Here is a 23,424-nt window from a genome sequence, read left to right as displayed (position 1 = left end):
ATTAATCCGGAGACAGGCACAGAGTCAAAGAAGCAGAAAGGACTCATCAACCAGCAAGTCTGTACACTCATAAGAAAACTTATTGATTTTGAATGGATGTCAGTCTAGTGTGATCCAAAATTTTTTTCTTTTTTTAGCTAGGCAGTTATCCCTTTTGACACTTACTATGTTCTTTGTTTAGCTAGGCAGTTATGCACTTTGACACTTACTATGGTTCTTTGTTTAGCTAGGCAGTTATGCACTTTGACACTTACTATGTTCTTTGTTTAGCTAGGCAGTTATGCACTTTATAAACTTACTATGTTCTATATTGTCTCTTTGTTCAATAAAGAAACACAACGAATGAGTTAATGTCTGTCTACGCTGTAAAAAGCCTTGTTGCAATTACATTTTAATGGAGTTGGACTTGAAATTACAATTCACTTAAACTTTTTTGACAGGTGAGGAGTTGCTATTAATTATAAAAATAAACTTAAAATAACTTAAGCTAATTAAAATTCATTTTTATAATTTATAGCAACTCCTCATTGGTCAAGAAGGTGAAATTTAAGAGTAACTTCAAGTTAATTAAATAAAAAAATGTAAGTGCAGGTTTTTACAGTGTAAAGTATAAGCAGTTCTGGAAAATATTTTTCGAGATAGTCATTGAATAATAAATAAATGTATGTATGTAATAAATGTATAAAATAAACGCATGAAATTTTTGATTGTGTTTATTTGAATTTAACATTGTTTTAATGTTAAGTTATTTATATAGCCAGTACTATTACAGTGTACACTGTAAATCTACAGCAGACTCATGCTAAATTGCATTACATTAACTGTAACTTAACAGCTAAATGCAATTATTATATGGAATATTGCTGCTATATCACAGTAATCTAAAAGACATTACTTGTAATTTCACAGTAAAATAACATATTACTACAGGAGCATACTGCTAATTCACAGTAATACGAAGGCCTAACTACTGTGAGGTTACAGTAAGCAGCTGTCATTTCACAAGTCTTTACTGTAAAAATGACACGGTAACATACTGTGAAAGTACAGTAACAACTTGACAGTAATTTACTGTGAAGTTACATACAGTACCTTCCTGTGAAAGTAATGCAACTAGTTGCCAGTAATTTACTGTGAATTTACAGTCAAATAATTTACACTGTTCCTAAAGCAGGTCTGAAAGGAGAAAAACAAACAAATGCATGATGGATTTAGCTTTTTTCCTATCTGGTTCAATTAAGGATGTAACTTTAAAGATCTGTATGTATGTATGTATGTATATTCCTTATTCTTTGCCAAATATTATTTTATATGTGTTACATGTTAAGACAGCAGAGTGCAGATAATTCTATAATCACTATTGGATGTTTCAATTTGTTCTCATGGCTTTTAAAAGCCTTACTGTTTGTGGATGTATTTTCCTAATTATTTGTCAGTGTATTATGTTCATTTGTATGTGTTCCATGTTAAAACATCAGATTGCGGATAATTCAATAATCAATGTATGATGTCTCTGTAAGGATGGTCAGATCTGTTCATGGTACCAGACCCCGAGAACTGCCATGCAACTTCATGAGGCCAGACCCCGAGAACTACCACTATCTCTGACTTAAGCAAGTTATAACTAAGAGACTAAATACAGTATTCTTTATGCATGAGCAAGCATTGAGCGGCCTACTTAAAGAATATTAGTTTACCGTTATATCCTCTGACTAAGGGACAGTCTGGCGAGTTTGTGTCCGTGAGCATGTGTAGCGGCTATCACTGACTTAGCAATTTATGACCAAGTAACTAAATCAATAGTTCTTTATGAATGAGCAAGCATTGAACGGCCTTCTTAAAGAATATTAGTTTACCGTTATATCCTCTGACTAAGATTCGGACTGGCCAATGTGCCTCCGTGAGCAGGTATAGTTAGCCGAGCACAAGGTTCTAAGTGACTCCAGGACCACAGTAAATAAATAATTGAAAAGACGGAATGCTTAGAATAATCTATTAAAATTAAAGAAGAAGTACAACCAATAAAGTGATCAGCTTAAATTAGAGATATTCAAGTTAAATCTTTATTATAAATTGGAGTCAGATTAGAGGTTAAAATTGGATTAATGTAACAAAGTGCAATCTATTTATTCCTTTACACCCACGCAAGAAGGACTAACACGCAGCATACATTCACCCACACCAGTAGATTCGGTCATTGGGCCATTAGATGTGCACCCTACAAATTGGTGATCTTGACGTGATCTCCCAGTCTTAGGTGAGTGACGTCTTTCGGCGGGACATTTCAGATTCAACAGAACATGAGGTTTAAGTTTTTCCTTCTCCATCTTCAGTTGATCTGGTAAGTTCATTTTGTTTAACTTTTGTTTGGAAAGTCTTGAGGGAAAGGAAAGACGCACCCCATATAGACACATTTATAGAACGGGTCGACATACCCAGGTGTTAGACAGGAGACCGGAGAAAGCCGGTATAATCTAAGATTATTAAAACAACGTGGATTATCAGGAAAATAATATAATGAGTGGAGACAAGGGAGTAATGGAGTCTGTTGCCTTTTTGATTAAAATTGTGCTCGTTTATATGATAAAGGATTAGACCTAATAATAAATGATTCAATGATAAAGTATGATAAAATGATAAAATAAATATACAATTCTAGCGTGGTACTCCACAGTGGGGTGAAAACTACAGTCAAAAATCCATTATAGTAAGATTTCGAATGCAATTCTTAATTTGCTCCATAAAATAAATAAATAAATAAATAAATAAATAAATAAATAAATAAATAAATAAATAAATAAAAATTCTGGAAGAGAATGCGTGCACCATTGCAAGCAATAAAGAGCTTGAAAATAGTGCAATCAGATGCATTAAAGCAATTTCAAGCGAAGATTAAAGCATCTGATTAACATGTACAAAAACAAGAACTTTGTTGACCAACTGGCTAAAGTAGCTGCATTAAAAGGCAACAGTTGGCAGGGCAAGGTGCCATGCGCTCCCACCATGAGTGCAATTCAGGTTTCTCTTATAGATCTTCAACAGTACCAAAAAGACTTGTTGGTCTCTGACGGAGATCTCGTACCGCATTTAAAGCATGATCAATTGATTAATGTTATTGAAGGTACTGTACTAAGAGATGGAAATTTTTTTGTTCTTGGAGCCCTACAAAAACCAGTAATCCAGATGTATCATGAGTATGCTCACGTATCACCAGCAAAGACATTGCAGCTGATACAAAGACAGTTTTGGTGGGAAGCAACGACCACAGATATTGAGAGATGGTGCAACATCTGTTTGGTGTGTGCTACTCAAGGGACGCAAGGCCGAACAAACCTACTCAGGCCTAAACCACCTAAAGGGCTCTGGGAAAACCTACCATTGGATTTTATTGCCACCCAGTGGCAAGGGGAGGGGGGGGGTTTGGTACATTGATACATTTTCAAAATGGGTTTAAGCAATTCCCACTTGCAATAACACAGCGAACACAGTGGCACATGTGATAGCAAACCAAATCATACCTTGCTGGGGGCACCAATTTAAATGAAATTTGCAGAAGGAGACATTGTTATAATTCGTGTCTTTAATAAACAAAATGCATTTTCCTCTAGATGGCACGGGCCATATGAAATTTAAGCTATTTGCAACAGCTGTGTGGCCATGACCATCAGAGAAAAGATGAGATGGTATCACATGTCCCAATGCAAACTGTTTAAAATTTCATCAAATTAGCTGTGATCTTTGTGTTATGTCTATTTTTCAGGACAGTAATAGCAATCCTATGGATGTGAGATGTCTGAACAGTGTCGAGTCCCACCTGCATTGAATTGGGACAACGGGTTACACTCACACACACCCCAAAATATGGGAGATGGGTATGGAAATCAACCCAGCCATTATGGATGCACAAGCCAGTGCACTCTTAGTGCCGGTCCTAAGCCCGGGTAAATGGGGAGGGTTGCGTTAGGAAGGGCATCCAGCGTAAAACATGTGCCAAATCAAATATGCGGATCACAAATGAGAATTTCATACCGGATCGGTCGAGGCCCGGGTTAACAACGACCGCCACAGGTATCGTTAGCCGACAGGGTACCGGTGGAAATAGGGCTACTGTTGGCCTTAGGAGGAGAAGGAGAGGAGGAAGACGTCTACAGAGACGGCAGGAAAAGGAGCAGTGCAGGAGAGTGGAGGTTCGGGTTGGTACATTAAATGTTGGTACTATGACGGGTAAAGGGAGAGAGATAGCTGATATGATGGAGAGGAGAAAGGTAGATATGCTGTGTGTTCATGGGACCAAGTGGAAAGGGAGTAAGGCCAGGAGCATTGTAGGTGGGTTTAAACTGTTTTATCATGGTGTGGATGGAAAGAGAAATGGTGTAGGGGTGATTCTGAAGGAAGAGTACAGTAAGAGTGTAGTGGAGGTGAAGAGAGTTTCTGATAGGGTGATGATCGTGAAGGTGGAAGTTGAATGGATGATGATAAATGTCATCAGTGCCTATTCTCCACAAGTTGGCTGTGAGATGGAGGAGAAGGAAAGATTCTGGATTGAATTAGATAAAGTGGTAGATGGTGTACCTAGGAAAGAACGATTGGTGATTGGGGCAGACTTTAATGGGCATGTAGGTGAAGGGAACAGAGGTGATGAGCAGGTGATGGGTAGGTATGGTTTTAAGGAGAGGAATGTGGAAGGGCAGATGGTGGTAGATTTTGCTAAAAGGATGGAAATGGCAGTGTTGAACACTTATTTTAAGAAGAAGAAGGATCATAGGGTGATGTATAAGAGTGGAGGAAGGTGCACACAGGTGGACTATGTGCTATGCAAGAGATGCAACCTGAAGGAGATTGGAGACTGTAAGGTATTGGCAGGGGACAGTGTAGCTAGACAGCATCGGATGGTGGTCTGTAGGATGGTTTTGTAGGAGAAGAAGAAGAGGAGGAGAGTGAGGACTGAAAGAAGAATAAGATGGTGGAAACTGAAGGAGGAAGAGTGTAGTGTGAGGTTCAGGGAAGAGGTCAGACAGAGGCTCAGTGGTGTTAAGGAGGTGTTGGTTGATTGGGCAACTACTGCAGGAGTGTTGAGAGAGGCAGCTAAAAAAGTACTTGGTGTGACATCTGGAAATAGAAAGCAAGACAAGGAGACGTGGTGGTGGAATCAGGAAGTGCAGGAGAGCATAAGGAGAAAGAGGTTGGCAAAACAGAAGTGGGATAGACAGAGTGATGAGAAAAGTAGGCAGGAGTACAAGGAGATGCGGCAGCAGGTTAAGAGGGATGTGGCGAAAGCCAAGGAAAAGGCATATGAGGAGCTGTATGAGAGGTTGGACAAGAAGGAAGGAGAAAAGGATTTATACCGATTGGCCAGGCAGAGGGACCGAGCTGGGAAGGATGTACTGCAAGTTAGAGCAGTAAAGGATGGAAAGGGAAATGTGTTGACTAGTGAGGAGAGTGTGTTGAGAAGGTGGAGGGAGTATTTTGAGCAGCTGATGAATGAGGAAAATCAGAGAGAGAGAAGGTTGGATGATGTGGAGTTGGTGAAGCAGGATGTAGATAGGATTAGTAAGAAGGAAGTGAGAGCAGCGATTAAGAGGATGAAGAGTGGAAAGTCGGTTGGACCAGATGACATACCGGTAGAAGCGTGGAGATGTTTAGGAGAGATGGCAGTGGAGTTTTTGACCAGACTGTTTAACAGGATTTTGGAAGGTGAGAAGATGCCTGAGGAATGGAGAAGAAGTGTGCCATCTGTGAGCAACAGTATGGTTTCATGCCGAGGAAGAACACCACAGATGCCTTATTTGCTTTGAGAATGTTGATGGAGAAGTATAGAGAAGGACAAAAGGAATTGCATTGTGTATTTGTGGATTTAGAGAAAGCGTACGACAGGGTTCCAAGAGAGGAGTTGTGGTATTGTATGAGGAAGTCAGGTGTGTCAGAAAAGTATGTGAGGGTGATGCAGGACATGTATGAGGACAGTGTGACGGCAGTGAAGTGTGCAGTAGGTATGACAGACTGGTTCAGGGTGAAGGTTGGACTGCATCAAGGATCGGCCCTGAGCCCTTTCCTGTTTGCAGTGGTGATGGACAGTTTGACTGACGAGGTGAGACAGGAGTCTCCCTGGACTATGATGTTTGCGGATGATATTGTGATTTGTTGTGAGAGTAGGGAGCAGGTTGAAAAGTCCCTGGAGAGGTGGAGATATGCGCTGGAGAGAAGGGGAATGAAACTCAGAAGGAATAAGACAGAGTACATGTTTGTGATTGAGAGGGAGGGCAGTGGAGTGATGCGTTTGCTTGGAGAAGAGCTGGAGAAGGTGGAGGAGTTCAGGTAATTGGGGTCAACAGTGCAAAGTAATAGAGAGTGTGTTAGAGAAGTGAAGAAAAGAGTGCAGGCAGGGTGGAGTGGGTAGAGAAGAGTGACAGGAGTGATTTGTGATAGTAGGGTATCTGCAAAAAATGAAAGGGAAAGTTTATAGGACTGTGGTGAGACCTGCGATGTTGTATGGATTAGAGACAGTGGCATTGAGTAAAAGACAGGAGGTGGAGCTGGTGGTAGCAGAGCTGAAGATGTTAAGGTTTTCGTTGGGAGTGACGAGGATGGATAAGATTAGAAATTAGTTTATTAGAGGGACAGCGCATGTAGGATGTTTTGGTGACAAGGTGAGGGAGGCGAGATTGAGATGGTTTGGACATGTGCAGAGGAGGGACATGAATTATATTGGTAGGAGAATGCTGAGGATGGAGCCACCAGGTAGGAGGAAAAGAGGAAGGCCAAGGAGGAGGTTCATGGATGTGGTGAGGGAAGACATGCAGGTAGTTGGTGTAAAAGAGGCAGATGTAAAGGACAGGGTGGTATGGAGACGGATGATCTGCTGTGGCGACCCCTAATGGGAGCAGCCGAAAGAAGAAGAAGAAGAAGAAGGGTATGGAAATATACTAAGGGGCCATCCAAATCGTTCACTGCAATTACATATAAAGATATAGTTACATGGCCTCCCGGTGTAGCACCGGATCCAGATTGTGCAACACAAATTTGCTGTAACACAGGTTCCACTCATCTTCCGGTCAGAAACATAACAGGATATACAGGTGCATTATTATCCTTACATAACATTACTGTCTGGTATAAACTTAAAAGGTATCCTGGATCAAACATTGGTGGTTTGTACACTTTATATGGAAATGACAACCAGGGTCAAAATCCTAAAAAGGTGTTACTCCACCAAGGATTTAGAACCAGCAGTTTACAGATGCACACATAGCATAACTCACAATGCTACACATATAAAGTTCACAGAACTTTTGTTCAATCTGTCACACCCAACTACTGATAACATATAAAAATCTTTTGTCTGGACAAGCCGAAATGAGGGTACATATTGTGTGGGAAAATGTGAGATAGACATGAACAATTTTACAAATCCTCAAAATTGTTAATTAATTATACATCATTGTTTTAATCTAACTACCTGTGAATATAAAAATTTCTAATATCCTGTCTGCCTATGTAAAACATTGTAGTGACAATGATAAAACGTATGCATGGTTACAGTCACGCATCAATGATTTAGTCTCTGATTATAAAAACAGACTTGCAGCTCAAATTTCACCTGTCCGCACTATACGAGACCTGTTTGGAAATATAGCAGGCCTTTTTGGTTCAATTAATTCTATAGCCAACACTTATAAAATAACAGGACAGTCGCAATTATCAATGTGGTTGGCAAACCAGGTGGCCACTGGTTTTCAACACATCACGAATAGTAATGAAAACATTATTAAAGCGGTTAGATCTGAAGCGCAAGTGCTTCTCGCAATCAGCCATACAATTTTCAATCAGACCCGTACCATCAAGCATGACTTAGCCTGCAGAACTTACGCACAAGATCTTTTTACTGTAGCATGACATGAAATTTTAAATCTACTTCTCCATAAGACACCTAGGCATGTCTTAAATGATCTGATTGAAATTTTAGATTTGCATAGATGGCTTACCTCAGAAAAAAATTAAAGATATCAATTATTCTGAACTTTTGTCAACGTTAATGATGTATACTGGCAATAAGTGTTCTGGCTGCATTGGTTTTTTTTGCTACTTTCCCTTTAATTTACCCAGATCAGGTATATTTGAATTCCACCACTATACGATTTATTGGCATCGTAGTAAAAGATCAAATAATTAAATGGGACCACCTTACAGGGTATATGACTTTAAAGGGCACTGAGATCTTATTTACAACTCGTACCTGTTGTCATGAAACATCTAGCTATATTATTTGTGCTTGTAACACTTTACAACCATTTGCCTCTAATAATTCTAAAATTATTGATGTACAATCATTGCATGGTCATTCTGATGCTGTTCAGGTTTCTCATACACAGTGGTGTGTCATCAGTGAAATGAACTCATTTACGTATGGAGGTCTGACCTGCCCTGCAAATCACACCTTCTGCTTGGAGGTGACAGAGGATTTCTCTATGGGTCAGATAAATATCTTAGGGAGAGTGCTAATAGACATTGATGTCTCCCAGTGGTAGGAGGACAACTTCTATGAACAAGGTACACAAACCTTGGTTGACACAATGGACTTGGTGCAGAATATGATTTTGCATACTGAATATCATCTTAACCAAGCACAGGTGGAGAAAAACCTGGCTAAGAGGACTGCATACATCCTATCCAGCTCATCCACCTGCTCAGCACAGTATGTCTACACCTGGTGGGATTGGGTCATTCGAGGGTGTGCCATTAGCAGTTCCACTTATCTTTATATTTACTCTGTTCCAGTGCTGCTACTTCCGACACCGTATTCATTCCCTACGTACGACAGTTTATTCTGCCGTAGCCCTTAGACCTTTGCAGGTGCCAGCTTCACATCGACTATAATATCACTAAACCTTGGACAAAAATCACCATCCAATGATAGCCCCATTTAGTCAAATAAATGTAAAAGTCTTGATTAACTCTAAAATGTTCTGAAATCATTTATATCTAGTTAATTATGTAGTCTGGCGTTACTGCAAATCTGTGACCAAGATAGTACAAACTAAAGGCTCATGAACGGATGGAGCATAAAGCACAACGTCTGGGACCTTCTGATTTCTGACTATCTCTGACTTTAGCAAGTTATAACTAAGTGACTAAATACAGTATTCTTTATGCATGAGCAAGCATTGGGCGGCCTACTTAAAGAATATTAGTTTACCGGTATAGCCTCTGACTAAGGGACAGTCTGGCGAGTTTGTGTCCATGAGCATGTGTAGTGGCTATCACTGACTTAGCAAGTTATAAGATAAGATGAGATAAACCTTTATTCGTCCCACAGTGGGGAAATTTCTAATGACCAAGTAACTAAATCAATAGTTTTTTATGAATGAGCAAGCACTGAGCGGCCTACTTAAAGAATATTAGTTTACCGTTATATCCTCTGACTAAGATTCAGACTGGCCAATTTGCCTCTGTGAGCAGGTATAGTTCTACCGAACTGTATAGTTCTACTCTAGCCGAGCACAAGGTTCTAAGCAACTCCAAGACCACAATAAAAGACGGAATGCTTAGAATAATCTATTAAAATTAAAGAAGAAGTACAACCAATAGGGTGATCAGCTTGAATTAGAGATATTCAAGTTAAATCTTTATTATAAATTGGAGTCAGATTAGAGGTTAAAACTGGATTAATGTAACAAAGTGCAATCTATTTGAGTAATCTTTTACAGCCACGCAAAAAGGACTAACACGCAGCATACCTTCACCCACACCAGTGGATTCCGTCACTGGGCCATTGGGTGGGCACCCTACATCTTTATTAGTTGTGATGGCCCTTGAAGGCCTCCATTCCAAAACCAGTTAAAATTTTACATATAGCGAAATATTTAATAGAAATATGTCTAATGTGTTTGAACAATTGGATGAAGCGATAACAGGAATGACTAAGGTGATGACCCAATGACGGATAAGATTTTACATATACTATAATTGCATGGTAAGCATGCCGAATGGGATGAAGCGATAACCGGTGTGCATGAGGTGATGATCTGATGACTGGTAAGATTCTCTGACGGTCGAAGGAGGACAACCTAAGGCAGGGCTTCACTGCCACTGGGCACTTGCTTAAGACAGGAAGTGTAATCTGTGCAAAGGGTTAGGGTTAGGGTTAGGGAAGATGTAATGCTTCAGGGCCAAAAGCATCAAAGGGGGGATTGTACAGTGTAAGAAAAAATGATGAGGACACCGAAGATCGTAATGAAGAAGTTTATAACAGCGTAGCAGTGACAAAATACACGAAGCACTTTGGGTTCATCGAAGTCAGAAAGAACTCACAGAAAACTCTGCCCAGATATTTTATATTGTTCTTCCCTTTGAAGTATAGACCGAAGTTTCCTTTAAATGTAAATTAGATATAGGACATGCGTGAGGAAACAAAAGGCTGGGGAAGACCATTCTCGGGGGCGGAGGTCAGCAGGTGGTAATCACCAGTATTCGCACCTTTGCTGGTGCCGGCCCCCCAGCAGGTCAGGAAGGGGTATTGTGTAAATGATCAAGACTATGATTAGGATTGATACAACTGGAATTCTACATCAAACTACATAACTACTTTTTATCAATTTGGAGCCATTTTGCGGATGAGCTGAATTTGATATAGCGTAGGGTGGAATCTGGGTTGAGGCAGTCTGTAATTCTTACAACAGTCTTTTACAGTCTGCCTCAACCCAGATTCCACCCCACGGTCAAATTAAATTGATCCGCAAAACGGCTTAAATTTAATAAAAAGTAGTTATGTAGTTTGATATAGAATTTTAGTTTTATCAATCTTAATCATAGTCTTAATTTAATCAGTCCGGTGTCTAAAAAGGTCACAAAAGGTGTCTGAGACCACGATTATCATTTAAACAATACCCTAACCTGACCTGCTGTGGGGCCGGTGATTACCGGTGATTACCACTTGCTGACCTCTGCTGCGAGAGTGGTATCACCCACCCCTTTTGTCTTTTACACATGTCCCACATTTAATTTACATTTAAAAGCTAAATACTGTCTACACCTCAAAGGGAACAACAATATGAAATATCTGGGCAGAGTTTGCTCTGGGTTCTTTCTGACTTTGATGATTCCAAAGTGCTTCATGTATTTTGTCACTGCAATGCTGTTATAAACTTCTTCATTTACATGCCTTCAAGGGCATTTAGCAGATGCCCTTATCCAGAGTGATGTACAAAAGTGCTTTGAGTCTCTAGCAATGAATAAATCTACACTGGTACACAAGATTACAAACTTAATATAAATAGGACTCTTGAATTCTACAAAGCGAACTTTGAAAGAGCTAATTTAAGTGTTTCAGGAAGAGGTAGGTCTTTAACCGTTGCTTGAAGATAGTCAGGGACTCTGCTGTACGGACATTTAGGGGAAGTTCATTCCACCACCTCGGTGCCAGAACAGAGAAGAGCCTTGAAGAATACTTACCTCTTATTCTGAGTGAAGGTGGTACCAGTCGAGCAGTGCTGGCGGATCTCAGACAGCATGGTGCAGTGCGAGATGTGATGAGTTAAGTTGGCGCTGGTCCATTTTTGGCCTTGTAGACAAACATCAGTGTTTTGAATCTGATACGTGCAGCTACTGGAAGCCAGTGAAGTAAGTTCAGCAGTGGGTGGAATGGGAGAACTTGGGCTGATTGAACACAAGTCGTGCAGCTGCGTTTTGTATCATTTGCAGTGGACAAATAGCGTTCAGAGGAAGACCTGCCATCAGAGAGTTGCAGTATACCAGTCTTGAAATCACAAGAGACTGAACAAGCACCTGGGCAGCCTGTGTAAACAGAAATGAATCCTTGAATCCTTCAGATGTTGTAGAGAAGAAATCAACAGGAACGAGCCACATTAGCAACATGTGAGAAGAAGGACAATTGTTTGTTCATAGTTACCCCAAGGTTAAGAGCAGTGGCTGAAGGGGAGAGCAGAGAGTCATGAAGAGTTATTTGGAGATCTTGACCTGGAGATGAATCACCTGGGATGACCAGCAGTTCTGTTTTGCTGGGGTTAAGTTTTAGTTGATGAGTACCCATCCATGAAGATATGTCTGCCAAGCATGCAGAGATCCAAGCGGAAGCTGTGGTATCTGAGGGTGGGAAAGAAAAGATGAGTTGAGTGTCATCTGCATAGCAATGGTAAAAAATAACATGTGAGGATATGACTTTACCAATGGAGTGGGTATGATGGGTCCAGAGCAAGTTTCTTTAAGATGGGAATGACCCTTGCTTTATTATGATCATCGTTGTCCCCTCATTTTCTCTTACACCACACACTGCATCCGCAAAGCCAACAGCATTGTGGACGACCCCTCACACCAATCACACACATTATTCACGCTCCTGCCATCAGGAAAGCGGTTCCACAGCATTCAACTAACATCCAGACTGTGCAACAGTTTCTTGCTTCAAGCCATCAGGTTTCTCAACAAAGAACTGAACTGAATGCACACACACACTCAACTGTGTGACTGATCTGTACAACCCAGACTCAACACACACTCGTACTCACTTCACACATCCATCTCTTCAGCACCACCCTTATAATATTACCTCATTATTACAAACTGTTTACATGCTGTTTTCCATGCTGTTTTTGCAAATTTTTTTGACTGCTGTTATTGCTGTTTTGCACAAACCCTTTGTTTACATTTTGTTAAATACAATTTACACTCCTGTACTCAGTACTCAGTTCTCTTTTACACACTGCACTGTTTAATATACACTAGGTTTACTGGCGGCACTATTTTGTAATGCATCTGTAAGGCTTGTTTTTTCCGCCACTTCAGCGAGCGTTCCTTGACACTAGGGTTCTCCCCTCTCACGCCATTAGAGCCTTCTCGAGTTTCCCTTTCTAGCTCCGTTGCCTTCACGAATTCCCCACTTCCCTAGTGAAGGGTTCTCTCCATTTCCTGGCACGTGGCTCGAGCCTTCTCGAGTTTCCTGTTTCTGTTCACATTCTGATGTTTTTTTCCTGAGCCTTCTTAAGTTTCCGGTCCCTGCTCACCTCCCGGAGTTCCTTCTCCCGAGGCTTTTCTCACTCGTGGATTTTGCCGAGCCCTGTTCCTCCTTCCGGAACTCTGGGATCACAAGAGTTCTTTTCCTGACTTCTCTTCCTTACTTTTTTAAATGAATGAATTTTGGCTGAAGTGTAGCCTACAGTCTAACCTGTTTACAGCAGCGATGCATTGTAGGATTGGTGGATGAACCACTGTAAACACGAAGAAGACGCACTGTGGACGTGTCTCCGTTTATTCATGTCTGTGCGGCAGTAATGGCGAGTCGAGGTGAGAGCAAGATGAGTTTCTCAAAGTGGAAATATGCTCATTATTTCACTTTAGTTGAGTATAAAGACAAAAACATTTCAGTCAAATGAGCTGTGTCTTTCTGGTTTGAAGGTTGTAACTACTGTATATATATTATTATAATACAGTGGAACCTGGTTATCTCACCCTCGGTTACCTCGACAACCCTATTAAGTCGACGTTTTTGAAGTGGTACCGCCAAATTCTCACTTTTTCTAGGCATTTTTTATCGGTTATGTCGCCGAACCCTGATATCTCGAGCACAAGGGAGGAAAAATTTGCCATTTAACGTCGGTTATCTCGGTGCGGCCGCAGAAGAACTCGCTGAAGTGGCGGAAAAAACAAGCCTTACAGATGCTACCTCTGCTGTTAGTTAGTGCTAGTGTATGTAGTGTTAGTAGGGGTGCGGCGCTGCTTTGGGAAGAAAAGAGCAGCCGTTAAGAGAGTGCCGGTGGGAAGGCACGTACCGGGAAACGCATGAGCGATAACAACGACCGCCCGTGAACCAACATATACCAACAATAACGGACAGTGAGAGTGTGGAAGTTTAAATAGGAGCTGGTGATGATGCTAAACAAGCACCATATGTGCGCGATTAAAGCCGGGAGCTTCAGAGAAAGCAGCCGAGAAAGCACCTGACACACTGAAGGGGGCGTGGCAGGTGGATTCATGACAGATAAACATGTACTGTATGTATTTTTATAGCATGCCTTCATTAAACAAATCGCGGCAACGCTGTTGTGTAAAAAAAACCTTCAAAAACACGTGCATGCACATTCTCATTTATTAACGCACATCATGTACATTAAGAAATTTCAAGCACGTTAATATATTGCCGCCATTTTGATTTTCGTTTATCTCGATCATCGGTTACCTCGATGCTTTTTGGCACCCCCCTAGGACATCGACATAACCGGGTTCCACTGTATATTATTCAGCTTGTTTTGTTATTTATTTCAAAAATCCTTGTGATATATTTAGTTTGTGCTGGTCTGACTTAAAAGGGCATCAATGGAAACATTAAAGAAAATCCTTAAAAAAGTAACTAAAAAGTTACTTTTAACAGTAACGCATTACTTTTTTGTGTAAGTAATTAACAAAGTAATTGAGTTACTTTTTGAATGAAGTAACGAGTAACTGTAACTAGTTACTATTTTTTAGTAACTAGCACAACACTGGTCATTTTGTTGTCTAGTTCTTTCAGTTTATGTTTAAGCTAGGCATTCCCCGAGGTAATAGATATCCCTTCAGGCCTAGTATTTCCCGAGGTTCTAGTCCGAGGTTCTGATTTATTCTTCCCAAGGTTTTTGGGGGGTTTTTGCCTCCGAGGTTTGCCTAGTTATTTTAGATTTGATTTTTGGTGAACCAGGAGACGGATGATCCGCTGTGGTGACCCCTATTGGGAGAAGCCGAAAGAAGAAGATTTCTGGTGAACCAACTTTCAGGTTTCTTTCGTTTATTTCACTGTGTTTGTGTTTTGCCATTCACCTGAGTTTTTGATGCTGCCTTTTTCTCTTTTTTTTCAAAATAAAAATCCTGTCTCTGAGCTCGTCCCTGCAATTTGGTTCTTCCATCACCCTAGCTCTCCTCCCCGTGGCCCACCACTAGTGTTCATGTCCCCACTCCTTAAAGTTATTACAATCCCATTGCTGGAAATTCAGAGCAGTGGATTGATTGAAGTCCACCTGTAGAAAAGATTATTGATTAGAAATGATTTGGCACACACCTCTCGATAGAAGGGTTCACAGCTGACAATGCATATTAGAGCAAAAAAAAACAAGCCATGAGGTCAAAAAAACTGCCTGAAGAGCTGAGAGAGGATTGTTGTAACAGATCTGGGGAAGGATCTGCACGGATCTGGGGACACTGAAGATTTCTAAGACCACAGTGGCCTTATTAAATCTCAAATAGAAGTGTGGCACAACCACGACTTTTCCCCTAAGCTGGTCACCCGGCCAAACAGGGAGGAGACACACTGGACTTCTTAAGGACAATAGTGGTGACCTTGAAGTATGTTTGAACAATTGCACTCCTTAGAGAGATGTTAGTAAGAACATCTAGCAGCTGGTCTGCAGATATGCTAATCACTGTTGTTGGGTTGTACTTTCTATAGGTAGACTATGCTTAGAGCTTTGCTCACATCAGCAGTGGAAAGACAAACAAAAGGGTGGACTTCCTCACAGTCACGTCGTTCTGAGCTTTAAGTGCAGAGATCAAGATTGCATAGCTTTTTCTGCAGATTGTTATGTGTTATAATTTGTTGTAATTTTTATTCTGTTAAACATTGTTCATTAATACTAAAGACAACAAAACTATAAAAGAACATGTATGTAATTATGTAGTAAATAAAAATGTGCTAAAAAAACAGAAATGTGTGTGATTTCCAAACCACTTGTGCACCAGTGCTGAAATATGGAATTGCACATTGTCCCAAACAACTATAACACTTTGCTTCATTCTCTGGTAAACCTGTAGAAAGATTTCATTGAGTTAGATTTTTTAAAATGTAGGGTCCTTTTTGTGCTATTTGGCCCCAAGACAACAATGTGTGCTGTCGCAACATTAGTTTTTAAATAACTAAAATTGCATCAAACAAGGTGAAATTGGCTACAAATTTTTCATGAACACTGATGGTGGCACAAATGCAAATTGGATGCCCTCCCCTTTCTCATCTTTCTTCTTAAGAAAGAAGTCACATTCATTAACATACAGGTATTTTATTAAAATTAGTAGCACTGCTACCTTTAAAATCCTCTAAATTAAAAAAAACCCACAAAGTTTGGTAAATTAGTGTTTTCTTTTTTAAATGTATGTTTTGTTTTTCCACCAAGTAATGGTATTGAAATTCTATGTTCTGACACTGATGTGGCACCATGCCTAGAAATGCATGAATTTTTCCACTTAGGGTATAATAATAATAATAATAATAATAATAATTATAATAATAATAATAATAATAATAATATAGATACATTAGAAAAAAATACAAAAGGAAAACAAATATGTTATTTTGTGGCTTATATATACCTGAACAAACTACAATTGCAACTCCTTCATTCTGCTATAATTCCAAAATGGCATTTTGTATACCTGTTTCATCCAGATGGCATTCCTCTTTACATGAGAAATTGTGGCAAGGCGATGCTGGTGAATTATGAAAGAGCTGATTATACTTTATTATTTTTGCCAAATTTCTCAGAGACAGGTGTTGTTCTGGACCACTATTTCAACAATGGCATGCTTTTGTTCAGTTGAAGAACAAAAGCATGCTTTAATTTTTTCCAATTTCCATTCTGAAACACTAACAGTACTCAACTAGATCTAGAACCCAAGAAGGGTATGTTAGAATGGAATAGTTATAACAGTTTTCACTCTGAAACTTATGGATGATTGAAGCCACTGCAAATCTCTTTTAAGAATGAGCTCTTTGCCCAACTTCTATAAAGAAGACACCATGATTTATTCCATATTTAATTAGGGTGGATCTCATTATATTTGAAATCCGTCTGTACTATATCCTTTTACATCTTCTTCCTCTACTACCCTGCTGTTTCCTTTGTCTCTGTTCATGCATTCTAACGTGTTTTTCTCTTGCTATTTTCAGTACACTATTGCTATCTACTTTACCCATCTCTTCTCACCCTTTTCCTCTCTATACCTTCTCATTTTCATTTTCTCATTTAGCCTCTTCCACTCTTCTTCTCTGTATAGGTTATGTTATAACTTACATCGAACCCACCCCCTCCTTTTAAAAAACACTTAAAAAACAGAAACACATTTGTGCACAGTTTTGTAAGGAAAGTATGCCAAAGTGTTTTGAGAGCAATGTACTGAGCTTAGACGAATGTGCAAAATTAACTCTCTATGGACTATAACATTTTCCCATTATGCATGGCTTTTGCTGCAATGAAGATGCAGTACCGGGCAAAAGCTTCTCATTTTTCTTCAGTGTTTTTTTTTTAATTTTGATTGTTTTCAACATTGTATACCGATATTTTAGGCATCCAAACTATGAAGGAATATGTATTAAATTATGTAGTAAATAAAAAAGTGTTAAATAACCAAGAATATATTTTTCTTGGCATTCTCTCTGTCAGCCTCATGAAGTAATTACCTGGAATGGTTTTTCACATTCTTGAAGAGTTGCCAGCAGTGTTGAGTACTTGTTGGCTGCTTTACTTTCACTCTCTAGTCCAACTTATCCCAAACCATCTCAACTGAAGACCAGGTCATATGATGCAGTACTCAATAATTCTCACTTATAAAAATAGATCATACATAACCTAGAGGCACAAGTACAAACCACATGGGATGGCATGTCACAGCCAAATGCTATAATGCCATGCTGGTTAAGTGTGCCCTCAATTTTGACTGTTATCAACAGTGTCACCAGCAAATCACCCCCACACCATCACACCCACTTCTCTTCCATGCTTCACATTGGAAACCATACATTCAGGAATCATCCAGTCATACTCTGTACATCTTGAAAATGGAAGTAAGGACAAAAAACTCATTAGGCCAAAGTCAGTCAGTTAATCTGTACTGCTGTGCAAATGTCCTCAAACAATAACTCAACATACAGCCATTATTGTCTAAATAACTGGTAACAAAAGTGAATACACCCAAAGTGAACATGTTAAAACTGTATCCAAAGTGTCAATATTTTGTATGACATTGTTTTCTAGCACTGCCTTAATCCACCGGGGCATGAAATTCACCTGAGCTGAGCTGCATTAGGCTGTTGTAGGGACCCTCTTCCACTCCTCCATAATGACATTGAAAGCCAAATGTCTGAGTTTTTAATTTTATGAAGATTTTCATGACAAATCAGATATCTACAAATATTTATCTGATATGTCTGATCCTTTTTCCCCTTCCCTTGTTTGAGACCCACCTGCTAAACTCTGGTGGCTATTTATACTCTATTCATACAGTCTGCATATAAATGAATGGCTGACCATTAAAGACTATTGTTGTATATGTTACATGCAAATCTCAGATAAAACAACTTTAACAGTCCATTTCATTCTTAAATTTTTTATTTTTTTTGTAAACAAAACTCCAGTTAGCACAAGCTTTAAATAATACATACAAATAATACAATAATAATGTAGTGCATTTTTTTATGCATGTTGTTGTTGTGTACTGCTTACACACATACAGCAAATACATTCGTTATATGTTTTCCATTGAAAAACAGTGATCTGAAATCGCTGCTAAAGGCTTAGACTTTTAGAGTGATGTTGTCAAGGAGCTCCCTGCTCCTTCTCCCGTGCGTGCCCCGCCAGCACGGAGCTCTTCACCCGACTACTGATGTGGATCACCTGCAGCTCATTCACACACTAATCACCTGCCTATTTAAACACCTCACTTTCACACATTCACCGTCTGTTATTGTTTCGTACATGTGTTTTGTTTCCCTGCTATGGTTTTTCACGTTACGCTTCCCCATTTTCGCTCAGCTCCGCACTTCCCTTCGCGCACCTTGGGATTTATCTTCACGACCCGCCTTGCATGCGGTTCGGGACTCTGTGGCCCGTGCTCCAGTTAGCGCACCACTGGATATTACCTTTTGCAAGTGTTCTGTGTTGGCATGGCCTTGTATCTGACATTAAACATTGCTTTGTTTCACTTCGGCTTCCGCCTCAACTTCTTGCATTACAGAATAACAGACCTAACAAAACAAAGGAAGGAACACGGAGCATTTTCACCGCGTTTACCTGAAAATGGAAGCCCGACCCATCACCTCTTCTGCCCCGTGATGGGCACGTACGCCGCATTTACCGTGCACTTCCTGGAAGTCTTTAGCGCCGCCTCCGGGGTTCTCTCTACTGCTGACCAGCTGCTCAACATACGACAGGGCAAGGATGACATCACCCAATACAGCCTCCATTTCCACACCCAGGCGGCATTTAGTGGCTGGAGCAAGAATGCACTTCTCAGTGTGTATCGGCTGGGTTTAGCTCCAGGCATCAGACAGGCTATGGCCGTGCATGATGACAACGTTGGTTTGGAGCTGTTTATCCGGAAATCGATTGGGCTTTCTCAGCGTCTGGCGGCATGTCATTCACCACCACAGCATGTGAGTACACAACCTTGTGCTGCGGCGGACCCAGACACTGAACCGATGCAATTAGAAGTACAACGGCTATCCTGCAGAGAGAGAAACAACCGCCTAGCCACCGGGAAGTGTCTGTACTGTGGCACTCCCCGCCACACCTTTGCCAGGTGTTCCAATCGTCCTGATCGCGCAGCGGTGTGTACAGTGGATTTCCCTTCTGATATTTCACCTTTATCTAAACTCACCGTAATGCTGCTAACCCCCTCTCTCTGTACGCGCCCTGGTCGACTCTTGCTCGGCAGGCAACTTCATCTCCCAAGCCCGCCTCGACCACCTACAGCTCCCCCAAAAGAGGGGCTCCCAGGACTTCAGATCATCCAGGGGCGTCCACTGGGGAAGGGCTAGGTGAAGTTCTGTGCCCCAGTGATCACCCTACAGGTTCATCCGGTTCATGGTTCTCGACAGTTCCACCGTTAGTGTGATCCTAGGGAAGCCCTGGCTGCAACAACACTCTCCAAGATGCTCCTGGGACCCCTGCGACATCCTGCAATGGAGTCCTCACTGCCACGCCACATGCCTCACCCAGCTCCCGAAACGCGTCCCCCAGGTCACAATAGGAGCAACCAGGGTGGAGGAGGCAACAACAAAGACCCAGGGTGAAATCCTTCAGGAGTACCTGGCTTTTAGGGACGTTTTCTGTGCCCAGGCGGCCACGCGTCTTCCCCCGCACCGGCCCTAGGATTGTGGCATCGACCTGCTTCCAGGGGCCAAGCTGCCTAAAGGCCAGATCTATCCTCTTTCCACACCCGAACACCCTGCTATGGAGGAACACATCCAGCAAGCACAAAGCCAGGGTTTCATCGCCGCATCCTCCTCGCCGGCCGCTTCGAGCTTTTTCTTTGTGGGGAAAAAGGACGGTGGCCTTCGTCCCTGCATTGACTACCATCAGCTTAATGCCCAGATTGCTCCTCTCCCTTACCCCCTGCCATTATACCAGCAGCCCTGGAGGACCTGAAGGAGGCAAGGGTGTTCTCCAAACTCGACCTAAGGAGCGCATACAACCTGGCACGCATCAGGAAAGGTGATGAATGGAAGACTGCCTTCGTTACACCTACCGGACATTATGAGTATCGGGTCATGCCATACGGCCTCTCCATCGCGCCGGCGTTCTTCCAGGGGTTCATGAATTAAGTGCTCCGGCTCTACCTCCAGAGGTTCGTCATGGTTTACATCGATGACATCCTCATCTACTCCCGGAACCTGGAGGAACACCACAGCCACGTGCGTGACATCCTGGGAGCCCTTCGTTCACACAAAATGTACCTGAACCTCTCGAAGTGTGAGTTCCATCACCAGGAGGTTCACTTCCTGGGGTACGTGATTAGTGCGCAGGGCATCCAGATGGACAAGGGTAAGGTGAAGGCGGTGAGGGACTGGCCCATCCCGGGTACTATTAAGGAGCTCCAATGATTCCTGGGTTTCACAAACTTCTACCGCAGGTTCATTCAGGGTTACAGCAGAATCACGGCTCCCCTCACCTCGCTCCTCAGGGGAGAGGCCCGTAGCCTGAAATGGACCCCAGGAGCCCAGGAGGCCCTCAATGAGCTCAGGAGGCGTTTCTGTTTTGCACCCTTCCTGCGTCACCCGGATCAATGGAGACCCTTTGTGGTTGAGGTAGACGCCTCGTCAACCGGTGTCGGTGCAACCCTCTCTCAACTGTCTGGGGCCCCTTCACAGCTCCATCCCTGCGCCTACTTCTCCCACAAGCTCTCACGGGCAGAGCAGAACTATGACATTGGTAACAGGGAGCTCCTCACCATCAAGATAGCCCTGGAGGAGTGGCAGCACTGGCTAGAGGGAGCAGAGCACCCTTTTACGGTAATCACCGACCACAAAAACCTCCAGTTCCTGCAAGAGGCCCGGAGACTGAATCCCATACAGGCCCACTGGGCCCTGTTCTTCACCAGGTTCAAGTTCCAGGTCACCTACCGAGCCGGAGCCCTCAACGGGAAGGCAGACGCACTCTCCCGGGTGTTCGGTCCTGAAGAACCCAGCGACCCGGATCGCATACTCCCTCCAGCACTCGTCGTGGGTCCCATCTTTTGGGAGATCGACAGCGAGATCCGCAGGGCCTCCTTACGGGAAACCACCCCCGTTGGATGTCCCACGGGGCGTGTCTTTGTACCTGTGTTTTGCCGGCAGAATCTCATCCAGTCAGTGCACGAGGTCCCAGGCACGGGCCACCCGGGGGAGAAGCAGACAGTCCAGCTGGTCCAGGCACAGTACTGGTGGCCTAGGATGGCCGAGGAAATCACACACTATGTTCAGGGCTGTTTCACCTGCGCCATGGCCAATGTTCTGCGACACCTCCCGGTGGGCAAGCTGGTGCCGCTGCCCGTTCCTCAGCGCCCTTGGTCGCATCTGGGGATTGACTTCGTCACAGACCTACCCCAGTCCGGAGGCAACACGTGCGTCCTGGTGGTGGTGGACCGCTTCTCGAAGGTCTGCCACTTTATTCCTCTGAAGGGGTTACCAACGGCCCTCGAAACGGCTGAGGCCCTGTTTCATCATGTTTTTAGGTGCTTTGGTTTGCCGGAGGAGATCGTCTCGGGCCGTGGCCCGCAGTTTACATCGCAGGTATGGAAGGCCTTCTTCCAGCTCTTGGGGGTGTCAGTGAACCTGTCTTCTGGTTACCACCTGCAGACGAATGGCCAGGCGGAAAGGAAGACACCTCCGCACCTACTGCAGCCAGGACCAGGGGAATTGGAGCTGGTTCCTCCCGTGGGCTGAGTATGCCCAGAACTCCCTCCGCCAGAACAGCATGGGTCTTACTCCTTTTTAGTGTGTGCTGGGGTACCAGCTGCCCCTGTTCCCGTGGACAGACGTGCCCAGCAACGTGCCTGCGGTGGACGCCTGGTTTCGGGAGAGCAATCGGGTCTGGGAGTCTGCACACACACAGTTGCGTAGGGCCCTCCGTAACACTCTGCGACACGCCGACACTCGGTGCTGGATGCCCCTCGCTTTCTTCTAGGGGATCGGGTGTGGCTATCAACGAGGGACCTAAGATTGAGGCTCCCACACAGAGCTCTTCGCCCGACTACTGAGGTGGATCACCTGCAGCTCATTCACACACTAATCACCTGCCTATTTAAACCCCTCACTTTCACCCACTCACCGTCCGTTATTGTTTCGTACGTGTTTTGTTTCCCTGCTGTGGTTTTCGCGTTACGCTTCCCCGTTTTCGCTCAGCTCCGCGCTTCCCTTCGCGCACCTTGGGATTTGTCTTCACGACCCACCTTGCATGCGGTTCGGGACTCTGTGGGCCGCGCTGCAGTTAGCGCACCACTGGACATTACCTTTTGCAAGTGTTCTGTGTTGGCATTGCCTTGTATCTGACATTAAACATTGCTTTGTTTCACTTCGGCTTTCGCCTCAGCTTCTCGCATTACAGATGTATAGTTAGTCATAGTTAGTCTTTTCCCTTTTTATTTAATCTATTGCTAAACATTAACACCTGAGAACAATGGGATATCGGTTGCGCTGGTGCAACCCTGACGACTAAGAGGTTAATGGCTAACAATTAAAGGCTATTGTTATTCATGTTTGCTTATTGATATTGACTTGGCATTCATATTGATAGCCAGGTAGCCAGACAAGCTATTGTTTTACAGTCATGGCCATTCATATTGATGCCCGGCCATTCCAATCCCAAAATACACACACACACACACATACACACACACTTTTCAAGCAATTCTCTTATAAAAACAAACGCAATAAAACGCATAACATCCTATAAAACTGTTAAGGGAGATATATTGTAACTTACAGACGTAATATAGGCTCAGATTTGCCATCCTATTGCAGATCACTAAGTCTCTGTTGTTACTCCGTCCCAAGAATATTGCTATTTGCAAATTTCTGATAAAACAACCTTTTTGACTGTTCCTTATTTTTATTTTTTATTTTTTTTGTAAACAAAGTCCAGTTAGTACGAGCTGTTTGCACAGAACCTAGAGCTGCATCCACTTACAGGACTGTCACAG

General features: G+C 42.5%; 1 long non-coding RNA gene and 1 pseudogene across 2 annotated transcripts in view; both read left to right on the top strand.

The window, feature by feature from the left end:
• The window catches only part of LOC310733416, a 313,803-nt gene that overhangs the window by 151,817 nt on the left and 138,562 nt on the right, over positions 1 to 23,424 (top strand). The window lies entirely within an intron of this gene.
• LOC310733719 lies at positions 7,477 to 8,840 on the top strand (annotated as a pseudogene). Its single transcript has one exon. The product of its transcript is annotated as an uncharacterized misc_RNA (transcript).

This window comes from Silurus aristotelis (genome assembly GCF_946808225.1).
Source record: "Silurus aristotelis genome assembly, chromosome: 11".
NCBI classification, from domain to species: Eukaryota; Metazoa; Chordata; class Actinopteri; order Siluriformes; family Siluridae; genus Silurus; species Silurus aristotelis.
Note: the sequence above shows the minus strand (reverse complement) of the source record. Positions and strands in the feature narration are given on the sequence as shown.